The following is an 11,945-nucleotide window of genomic DNA, read 5'->3' on the forward strand; positions in this document are numbered from 1 at the left end:
TAGATCATTACTTCAAGCAAATACCAGATGATTTTTGTCCGGTATCTTTGAACATATGTGTATCTACCTTGAAGCTAAAATAAAATTACTTAGCAGGGTATAATAACTATTAACTGATCTGAAAATTGGGCAGTCAGTGATTATTAAAAGTAAATATATAGTTGACATTAGATGGCTTATCTTTTTAAACTTATTATAGTATCAAACTAAAATTTAATTATTTTATAAAATTTAAGTTTCCTCTTGTTTTGATAATTTGGTTCCTGCAGTATGATGATTTTGCTCGTAGGTTATTCATTCGGATTAACACTTATCGGGTTAACATCAATGCAGTACCGCTCAGGATTCTTGAAAAACCCAATAATTCTGAGAGGTACTACAATTGTACTATTGTACTCGTCACCTTGAGACATAAGATGTTAAGTCTCATTTGCTCAGTAATTTCACTAGCTACGGCGCCCTTCAGATCGAAACACAATAGTCAGAAAAGAGTAGCAATGAGTTTCTTGCTACTTCTTCTCATTAGCTCAACCCTTTACGAAGTAGCGGTAGATTCAATAAGAAAAAATATTTTTTTTGACATTCAAAAGTGTCATATCCGTGATCTACACGAATAAAGTGATTTTCATTTGATATGATTTGATTTGATAATCCTTACAAATTACTGCATCACGGTAGAAAAAGGTCAATATTATGTGTTATTATTATGTGCTATTGCCAATCTCTTAATGTACTAGAAATAATTGGCATATTGCAATTACTAGCTATGGAATCCATCATGAGATCTCTTTGAATGGAATCATCATCTCATCTTCAATTTTACAATATCCCAAGTGTAAGATGAAGAGACAAAACTTTCTTAATCATGTTATCGATTGTTTAAAATTCAAAACAGGATGTGACGTAGTGTTATACGTAATGTATTGTTATCTACAATTATCGTTACTATTACATAGACACGTATTCATTAATCGTTTGGTGTAAGTGATAGGAATTAGCATAAAAATATTCAGTATTTACTGTGTAAGAGCGGCTACTTACGACTTCAGTCGTATAAGCTGTATTGTTGTGTTTTAAAGTAACAATGGCTTTCTGATATATTTAATAGAATATAAATCAAATCAAAAATCACTTTATTCAAGTAGGTCAAGGAAATTACACTTATGAATGCCAAGTTTTCTTTTTTTACATAGACACGTATTCATTAATCATTTGGTGTAAGTGTTAGGAGTTAGCATTAAAATATTTAGTATTTACTATACAAGATGAAACTAAATGGGTATACTATGCTTTGAACCAGACATTCCTCAGGTCATATCTAATGACTATGTGAAGTCAGAAATGAATTAGGATTATAATTTAATACAATGTTTAAAATGCTAAGTTTTCGCAAAAACTATGATTCCCTCAACCCTAATCAGCTGTTTTTTTTGAACTCTCTTTGACCTTAAACGAACCTACGATTCACTGCAGCTGTGAAGCAATTTGTGTTCTCATTTTGCCATGAAGACAAAGTTATTTTGTATGTGCATTTGCTTTAGCTGACATTGAAAATACTTCTAAATTTGTATTTACTGTAGTTATGAATTACCATACTATTGCATATGACCCAAATAACGTACCATTGAAGGGTTGTTTTAAGATGTTATACCCTTTCTGGTTCACGTTGTATAAGGGCACCTACTCACGACTTCAATCGTATAAACTGTATTGTGATATTTTAAACGACCGATGCCTTCCTTTTTTTATGAAAATAATAGACGAGACGAGTAGGTCGTTCAGCTGATGGTAATTATAACGCCCTGCTCATTATAATGCAGGGTCGCTCAGGATTCTTGAAAAACTCAAAATTTCTGAGTGGCACTACAATTGCGTTCGTCACCTTGAGACATAAGATGTTAAGTCTCATTTGCCCAGTAATTTCACTAGTTACGGCGCCCTTCAGACCGAACCACAGTAATGTTTACATATTACTGCTTCACGGCAGAAATAGGCGCCGTTGTGGTCATCATAATCTAGCCGGCATCTTGTGCAAAGGAGCCTCCCACTGGTAAAATATATTCAATACAATATACATACATACAATACATAATATAAAGTTCGTCTGCAGCTACGAGTATTAGAAGTTCGATGGCTCGATACAAAGCTTACGGCCGTTCCCAATATTCAGTATATTCTCTTACTTGAGATAAAATTGGTAACTATCGTTGAGTTTTCTGTCCCAATAAAAATTAATAATATCATTATATTATTAATTATTAAGTAGTGAACGATAAGTCTAGTATATTTGTATTAATTCCATTTGTGTTATATATAATAACACGTCTAATTTAATTAAAACTTTGTGATTTGGACTGTATTAATGTTTCCTAAAGGGTCGCTGGTTATTGTCTCGTTTAAGGAATGAATTTATGTAAGGACTTGCAATCAAACAAGAATCACGAGGAAAGAAGTAAAATGCACTCCATTATTATCTTTGAACACATCCGAGTCACTCAGGTGGCGGCGGTGCAGCAGCTCCAACGGTCCTGACTCTGGTATTCCAAGATGAGCGCCACACTGGCGATCGCAAGCTTACAAAGTTTGGACTCGTATGAATGATAACGTAGACACTAAAATTGAACGTCAACACGAAGCTTGTGGTAGACTTGATGACCACAGGATATATCTCGGGGTAAACACGCTTTTCAGCTGTAGTGCGAGCGACCACACCCTAGCAAATCTCAAAAGCCTCTGACCGCAACCTCGTACCGTACACTTAATAGTTGCTTTTTAAAGAGATACGTCAATTGAACCTTGTGTTATAGGTAGTATGAAAAATGCGTTAATAGTTATTCATATAATAATAATTACTACATAATATTATGTTTTGAAGTGACGAGCGCAATTGAGGTACAGCTTGGATTTTGAAGGTTAAATGAAGTATCAGGGGAGACACTGAGTATAAAAGATTCACAGGTACGTAATGCAAGTGTAACTTTTTACCATTATTTTTATACTGTTTGATATTTTATTTACACCCATTCTTTAAATCCTGTATTAAAGATTCTAAAACAGCTACCATATTGCCGACATTAAGACACCCAATGTCCTAATAACGATTTTATCATCCAAACGGGTGTTGTAATGAAATTCAGTACAACATTATATCATCCGTTTTCATAATAACACTCCTTAGGATGATATTATTCTTACTAGGACTGGCTTTTTTAATGTTAGCAGTAAGCTAACTGAATCTTTCATAGAGGATTCATATTATGGGTGCAGTTGCATGCAAGACTAAGATAAGTCTTGTATGCAACTGTTGATGATTAGGTATTAAAACACTCATGTGATACTTCTACTAAACGCACATTCGCGTTTTAGTACCCCTTATTATATAAGAGTTGCATAATTTACTAAAAGTGAATAGTGTATGATATAATCTATTCGCCTATGACTTAGCACAAACACTAAACGTTGTATACAATTAAATTGTTCGCAAGATAGTCCTTTAATTTCCCAACGTGACGGTAATACAAATTAATACGCTTTGTTCCCAACGCTTACTGTTATTACATTATTATTATATCAGGTGATTGAACAAAGCCGTGACTAGATGGGGATGTCATATACTTCACTATACACCTTAATATTGGTGTGACGACAAAAATTATGGAAGAATGGTGTTCCAATTGAAATTCAAACACTTTATATTAAAGAAGGAAACAGCATTACTCATTGAACATCAGAATGTTCCATCCATTCGAAGAACTGCCCTAGAAATGAAGAAAACAGACACAAGAAACTCAGTGGGCCTATTTTTGAAATGAAAACTTTTTTTGGGAAGCCGAGCGCTTAATTTGTGCATACTGAATAAGACTCGGCCACAGTAGACAATATGTCTACTGTGACTCGGATATTTAACGCTAGATTGGGTAATTTCAGTTTGAGTCGACTGAGTCACATCAGTGAGAATCAAATCTGCTTCGACTGCCGAATCTGGCAAACGTCGCAAATATGTCGGTCTCAATGAGTCTTACATCTTTGTGCCGTTGGGTTTCGAGACACTTAGTCCGCGGGCCCAGAGGCACGGAGAATGTACAATGTATTAGGTAATACATTGTACATTCTCCGTGCCCGTCTAGATAGACGCCACGATACGGCTACTGGCAGCTATTTCGGTCAAAGGCCTACCTATCCAACAACAAAATAAAGATCAACTGTACCGGGATTATCATTATGCGATGATGAACAGAATTTGTAATGTTAGCATTTCACGACTGTATGCAAGACATATTTAAGCTACTATCCAATCAAATTCAAAGAGAATGAAAATAGTAATGGTATTAAACCTCGTAACAATTACAATAGTTTTAATTTTAATTACTTATAAATGCAAAACAATATTATTTTTAAAATTTTAATTTTTGTAACAATAATATTTATAAAATTACTTCAAAACGTCTATCTAGGCTTAGAACAGGTAGCTATAGTTATATCTGATGACCTCCTCTGTTTACGCCATTTCGTTAATCTACTCCTTACGAGATATCCTACAAAATACATCCTTCGTACCTACTTCAACACAATTGGTTTAAATGCACATTTTCTAACATGGTTCAAAAAACCCGTTACATTTTCAGGAAGTGAGAAATCACAGACAGCGTGAAAAATTTCGAATCATTCCACACACATTGTAAGGCACAATAGATACTAACGAGGTTACTACTATTTGTTCTTGATTTGAACTCGCTTTAAAATGTTGATTAAATATTCTTGTTTACTTAAAGCTTACTTTTAAAAGAAAGAGAAATCTAAATTAGTATGTATTTTTACACGACTACCCCAAAAATAAAGTTTTGCGTTTTCAATACTCATGTATAGGTAGGGTATAGCTTTTATTCTTGTATCATCCCAATCACCTAAGTGAGAGTTCGTCTTCCATTTGAAATAGAAAAAAAAAATATATTTTTATTTGTTATCACAATATGGGTCTGAAGTAGAACGCAGTTCTTGGAAAATGAATGATTAATTCATACCGTTTCTTAATACATATTCAATTGAATTGCAATGATTTTAAGCTACGCTCATAAATAAACATGCTTAGTACTTATAGCAAATGAATTGGCTAAATAAAAATGCGTAAGATGCCAGTGTGATGTGAATTGAACAATTCTTCTTATTAACATAAAAAAAATACTTACTAATTGTATTTTAACTTCCAATTATTGAAAAATTATCCAAAACTTTTTTACACTCTTTCCTTGTTTTCAAGAAATATCGAGTTTAAATAGTAACGAATTTAGCAAGACTGAGTGAGTGTTGGAATTATTTTGATAAAGCAATCATTTTAACTAGTGGACATTTCAATGTTTTTGTTTATCAGTCTATGTCAAATAAATTCTTCCAATACATTGATAAAATATTTAGTTCCTTTTGTTCCGTTATTTTGATGATTTTTTTTATAGAATAGACTGACAACCAACCATGTGGGTCAACTTATGCTAAGTGATTACTGCCATCAACATTATTTCAACTCCGACGGACCATTAACAAGTGTACGCGCTTTTTAAACCCATCTCATATTGTCTTCTAAACACCGCACAAGAAGCTCATTCCAAAGTTTGGATGTACGTCGTGCGAATGTGGATTTTAGCGGTAGGAATCAGGTCAAACAGCCCTTCCAAAAACTCCCCTTTAGAATTTTAATGATGAGCGTTGATCTGAAAGGTATAGATATATTAAGAACAAAGAATCATTAGTTAACGGGAACAATACTTAAAGCTGGTCCACATGCACGGTAGTGTAAGCTCGTACAGTTTGATTACTTGAAACGCGAAGCTATTTTAATTCTTGTATACCCAGTACTTTGTGAACGGCTAGATCACTTGGCGGGCGAGCTGGTCGACCTGGTTTCTGCCGCTGAAATCCTTCATATTACGATTTTCAAACCAGGATTGTGTGGTTTTATGAAACCATGGTAAAAGTGAAACTAACTAGGTAAACACTATTCTTTGCTTTTTACTCGTTGATCAGTTTTTTGGACTCACTAGCTGTGTGGTTGTTTACCAAAAGCAAATAAAAGTTTCACTTTAATAAATAACAACATTTACATTAAACACTGACAAAAACAAACAAAATAGCGTGGAGCACTGGCACAATTGAGTAATAGTACACTACACGGTCAGCTGCTGCGAACTATAGGCGCTGCCCGAACGTCACGCGACATGCAACACAGACGAAAAAGTTTGATACGATGTTATAAAAGTTTCACTTTAAAACACAACTGCGTTCATAGATTTTTAAATAATTGCCTAATGGAACCGGGAATCGAATCCGCTACACGAGCAAAAAATATCCTGTAGCTTTATCTAACCGATCGAAAGGCTTCTCATAACGCTTACTTCTTTATACATAACTGGCATCAGAAATAAAACAAAGACCATGAATTTTAACATTAGATGGAATTTTTTTCTAAAAATGAAAAGCTGACTTTGTCTTAAAGACGTACTTGTGACATTATTATGTTCATTTCTCGATCTAACCAGGCAATTGCTTAAAACTCTATGAATGCAGTTAATCTATTTTTAATTAAAATCAAGATTTCTTTCAGTAAAATGTTACATCTACAATATTTAAGGTACTTTTCCTGCATGTGGCGTGTTGCACATTTTATTGAATATTCAAGAAAGTATGTATAAATTGTACTTCATGCCGTTGTTCATGTTTGATACAAGATAACCAAGTCAGAGAGACACTCATGTATTACTAAGTATGTGATACCATTTTACCATAGACTTAAATATAGAATACAATATGTAGTAAGTCAATAGTAAAATGGTATTTATGGTCAGCGTTTAGACTAAAAAATCGTTCATGAGAGAAGAATATCTCTTACGGAGATACAGCGAGACAGGAAAGGAAAGCGAATCTATTATTACTGTTACCAATTTTGAATGAAAAGTCGTAAGCAATTGGCAATTATTTATTTTATTTATTTATTTAATTCAGAGAGATCTCCATATATATTTCAATTAGTCAATCTACCTCTATGGCTCTGAAGCGTGGAAGATCCGAGCGGCAGACAGGAAAAAGATTGACGTGTTTGAGATGTGGTGTTGGAGAAATGTCTGTCATGGTTAACTGTTTAGTCCTCGTATACATTGTGGCCTCTATAAACATTTTCAACTAACAAAAATATATTACACCTGCAAATTATCACCGCAATGTTCCATTCGACATAAACCTAGAACAAACTGTGTATAAAAATTCAATTTTGCTTTCCCTTGCGTTGTGAATTGAACTAAACACATATATATTGTATCTACTCGTATACAAGGATTTAAATGTTAAGCTTTCATGTTAGAGCCATTAAATATGTTTTAGCTCTCGATGTTTCAAACTTGATATGCACTTCAGATGGTAAAAACAATTAAAAAAGTGTGTGTGCACACATTAATGATGTACGCACTTACGAAACTAAAAATTTTTTTTTGCGTAACAAAATAACAATCCTCAAAAATATTTTTCGTGCTATTTTATGTTTGTAAAAAGAACAATATTATTATAAATGTCTTATTAGATACAACCAATGAAATATATTTAGATAAATTACTAATTTTTAATTAATATTTTATACATAATGGAATTTATCTAATTCTCATCTATTGGTTGTGGTTCAGTAGATATATTGTGAGTTACAATAGGCTTATGGTATTTGAAGTACGTCCCATACGTACGTACGTATGTCTCTACGCAGTCCCAAGTACTATTACATTAATTCACAGAGAATACTGACTAATCGAGGATCGTTGCGTTCCGCACGATGAAATGGTTCCAGCTGTCATTGAAGTGCATCCGAGAAGATTATGAGAACAATATTCCTTAGAATGTGGGCTGATTTGAAGTTATGTCTCCTGCGTGTGTTTAACAAGTTTCACATTAATATGAACCCCAGTTACTTCAGCTTAAATTTAGCTTTGCCTTCCAGGTGACCACAGAAGTGGCCATCGCTCATAATCTCGAAACGTACCAGTGGGAGGCTTCTATGCGCTGGATGCCGGCTTGATTTCTACCGTGAAGCAGTAATGTATAAACATTACTGTGTTTCGGTCTGAAGGGCGCCGTAGCTAGAGAAATTACTGGGCATATAAGACTTGACAACTTATGTCTCAAGGTGACGAGCGCAGTTGTAGTGCCGCTTAGAAATTTTGGGTTTTTCAATAATCCTGAGCGGCACTGAATTGTAATGGGCAGGGCGTATCAATTACCTATTCCGATTCTTTAAACTAGGTTATCGATGAGCGGTGATATGATGACTACAAATGGGATTTTAGTATTAGTAGTGTTTTATTTTTATTTAAGTAAATTACATAATTATAAATTGATTCACTTGTTACGAAGATCCTTTTCCTACATAATATTAAAACTTCCATTAAGCGTGGAGCGGGGTGCCGTGGTGTTGCTGCCCTGTTTGTCCTGTGACATACGCGGTACTGTGCCCTCCCCAGAATACGAGGGGCAGCCCGAGCGCGAATGCTCGGGGAGGGATTCTCCGACTCTACAAGAGCCGGTACCCTCCTGGGGTAATTTCTCTTTAAAAACCGCTCTCATATTTTGTTGGGGGGGGGGGGGGGGACGGGGGGGAATGGCCTCCGGTCTTCGACACTAACCTATGCGAAACATTTCATTTCACGCCGGTATTCTGTGCGAGTGTGGTAAGTAACCCGGACGAGTCTGGCCCGATTGTGCTGACGTCATAAGACAGCAGCGTGACCCTCCCGCTTTCAAAAAGCCCGTAGTCGCCTCTTACGACACCCTTGGACCTGGGGCTACCCTATTATTTTTACGCCCCGGGGCAGCACAGGGCGTCTGATGAAATACCAGAGTCTCCTACTTTTACAGATATCCAGAACAGCTAAATTTGTCATAATATATCAAACAGCATAAACATTCCAAACAAAAATGTTAGATTTGATTTCATGACAATTAATTTTAAATAGTTACTACTAATATTAGTATATATTATCAGTAAATAGTTTAGATAAACAACAAGTTTTATTTGCCTGATATTTGAAATGAAAAGTAGAGTGTTTAATTCGAGTAAAAGAATCAATTCCTATTCGGACTATAGTCTAAATACCTCGGGAATTGATTCGTTCGACCCTCAGTTAACAATCTATTATTTCCGTTGTCATGTAAGAGTTTCACAAAAAAAAAACTGATAGACAAATATTTCTTTCATTATATTATTACAATATACTATTATTAAGTATTATTAGACCGCAACAGACGAAAAACAGTTTCTATTTATATTTATATACTAAAAATTTATCGAAAATACTAACTTCAGTACGCGTTCATGCAAAATATTGAAGCAAACTATCTATCATTTATGCTACACTGGTACACCGCAATACTCACTAAATGTAGTTTTAGCGTTCACAAATCTATTTTAAAATGCCTGGTTCTCAAATGGAGAGAAATGGTTTCGCTTGCTGTTGAATAGTTGGCTTGTGTTTTCATATTATGCGAATATACGGTTTTAATATTATGTAGGAAAAGGATCTTCGTAACAAGTGAATCAATTTATAATTATGTAATTTACTTAAATAAAAATAAAACACTACTAATACTAAAATCCCATTTGTAGTCATCATATCACCGCTCATCGATAACCTAGTTTAAAGAATCGGAATAGGTAATTGATACGCCCTGCCCATTACAATTCAGTGCCGCTCAGGATTATTGAAAAACCCAAAATTTCTAAGCGGCACTACAACTGCGCTCGTCACCTTGAGACATAAGTTGTCAAGTCTTATATGCCCAGTAATTTCTCTAGCTACGGCGCCCTTCAGACCGAAACACAGTAATGTTTATACATTACTGCTTCACGGTAGAAATCAAGCCGGCATCCAGCGCATAGAAGCCTCCCACTGGTACGTTTCGAGATTATGAGCGATGGCCACTTCTGTGGTCACCTGGAAGGCAAAGCTAAATTTAAGCTGAAGTAACTGGGGTTCATATTAATGTGAAACTTGTTAAACACACGCAGGAGACATAACTTCAAATCAGCCCACATTCTAAGGAATATTGTTCTCATAATCTTCTCGGATGCACTTCAATGACAGCTGGAACCATTTCATCGTGCGGAACGCAACGATCCTCGATTAGTCAGTATTCTCTGTGAATTAATGTAATAGTACTTGGGACTGCGTAGAGACATACGTACGTACGTATGGGACGTACTTCAAATACCATAAGCCTATTGTAACTCACAATATATCTACTGAACCACAACCAATAGATGAGAATTAGATAAATTCCATTATGTATAAAATATTAATTAAAAATTAGTAATTTATCTAAATATATTTCATTGGTTGTATCTAATAAGACATTTATAATAATATTGTTCTTTTTACAAACATAAAATAGCACGAAAAATATTTTTGAGGATTGTTATTTTGTTACGCAAAAAAAAATTTTTAGTTTCGTAAGTGCGTACATCATTAATGTGTGCACACACACTTTTTTAATTGTTTTTACCATCTGAAGTGCATATCAAGTTTGAAACATCGAGAGCTAAAACATATTTAATGGCTCTAACATGAAAGCTTAACATTTAAATCCTTGTATACGAGTAGATACAATATATATGTGTTTAGTTCAATTCACAACGCAAGGGAAAGCAAAATTGAATTTTTATACACAGTTTGTTCTAGGTTTATGTCGAATGGAACATTGCGGTGATAATTTGCAGGTGTAATATATTTTTGTTAGTTGAAAATGTTTATAGAGGCCACAATGTATACGAGGACTAAACAGTTAACCATGACAGACATTTCTCCAACACCACATCTCAAACACGTCAATCTTTTTCCTGTCTGCCGCTCGGATCTTCCACGCTTCAGAGCCATAGAGGTAGATTGACTAATTGAAATATATATGGAGATCTCTCTGAATTAAATAAATAAATAAAATAAATAATTGCCAATTGCTTACGACTTTTCATTCAAAATTGGTAACAGTAATAATAGATTCGCTTTCCTTTCCTGTCTCGCTGTATCTCCGTAAGAGATATTCTTCTCTCATGAACGATTTTTTAGTCTAAACGCTGACCATAAATACCATTTTACTATTGACTTACTACATATTGTATTCTATATTTAAGTCTATGGTAAAATGGTATCACATACTTACCTTTAATGTTAACATGAGTATAGCGTTCGACTCAGTTTGGCAACTTTCTCATGCGAGGTATATCAAATGACAAATCGATCAAACTTGGCAAAACTAGAGTACAGATTTACATTCAATAAATTTTTCAGTTAAATAAATACAACCATAATTTTTATCTAGAATGCTTCGTACGAGTACATCAATATTGTAACTAATTGTGCGTATAATTTATGCGGGAGCCTCTTTGATTAATGGACTGGCTATCTGTTAAATACTTGGCAAACTATTAATCAGCCAAGTAAAATAATTCCTAATAGTTTTCTTCGTTGATCGTGTTTCTGTCTGTCTTTCTATCAAATTCATAGAATCGAGATCTCCTTGATCTACCGATGATAGAAGAAATCGCAATACTTGAGTAAAAATTAAAACTCACAGTGCCTAATAATTATGAGGGTCATATCGAACCCAATACGCACCGGAAAGCGTATTGCAACGCGAGCGGGCTAAAATCACAAGTTAATTTAGTCAAGGTGTTTTTTATCGTTTGTTGGTGTTTACCAAATAGACCTGTTCTCCTATCAATCCTTCGGACCTCACCAACATCGAGGTCAACGCCTGCCGAGTTGGTATGGTGAATTACCAGGCGATCACTGTGTTTTCAGCCTACCTATTTACGAAGAAACAACTTCTACGACAGGCAAAGTCGCAGTGCTGAACCACAGGCCAGCTGTCATTGTATGTGTAGGCTCAATGCCAAGCATCCCAGTTGCAACAGCAGATGG

Source organism: Leptidea sinapis, chromosome 14 (genome assembly GCF_905404315.1).
Source record: "Leptidea sinapis chromosome 14, ilLepSina1.1, whole genome shotgun sequence".
Lineage (NCBI taxonomy): Eukaryota > Metazoa > Arthropoda > Insecta > Lepidoptera > Pieridae > Leptidea > Leptidea sinapis.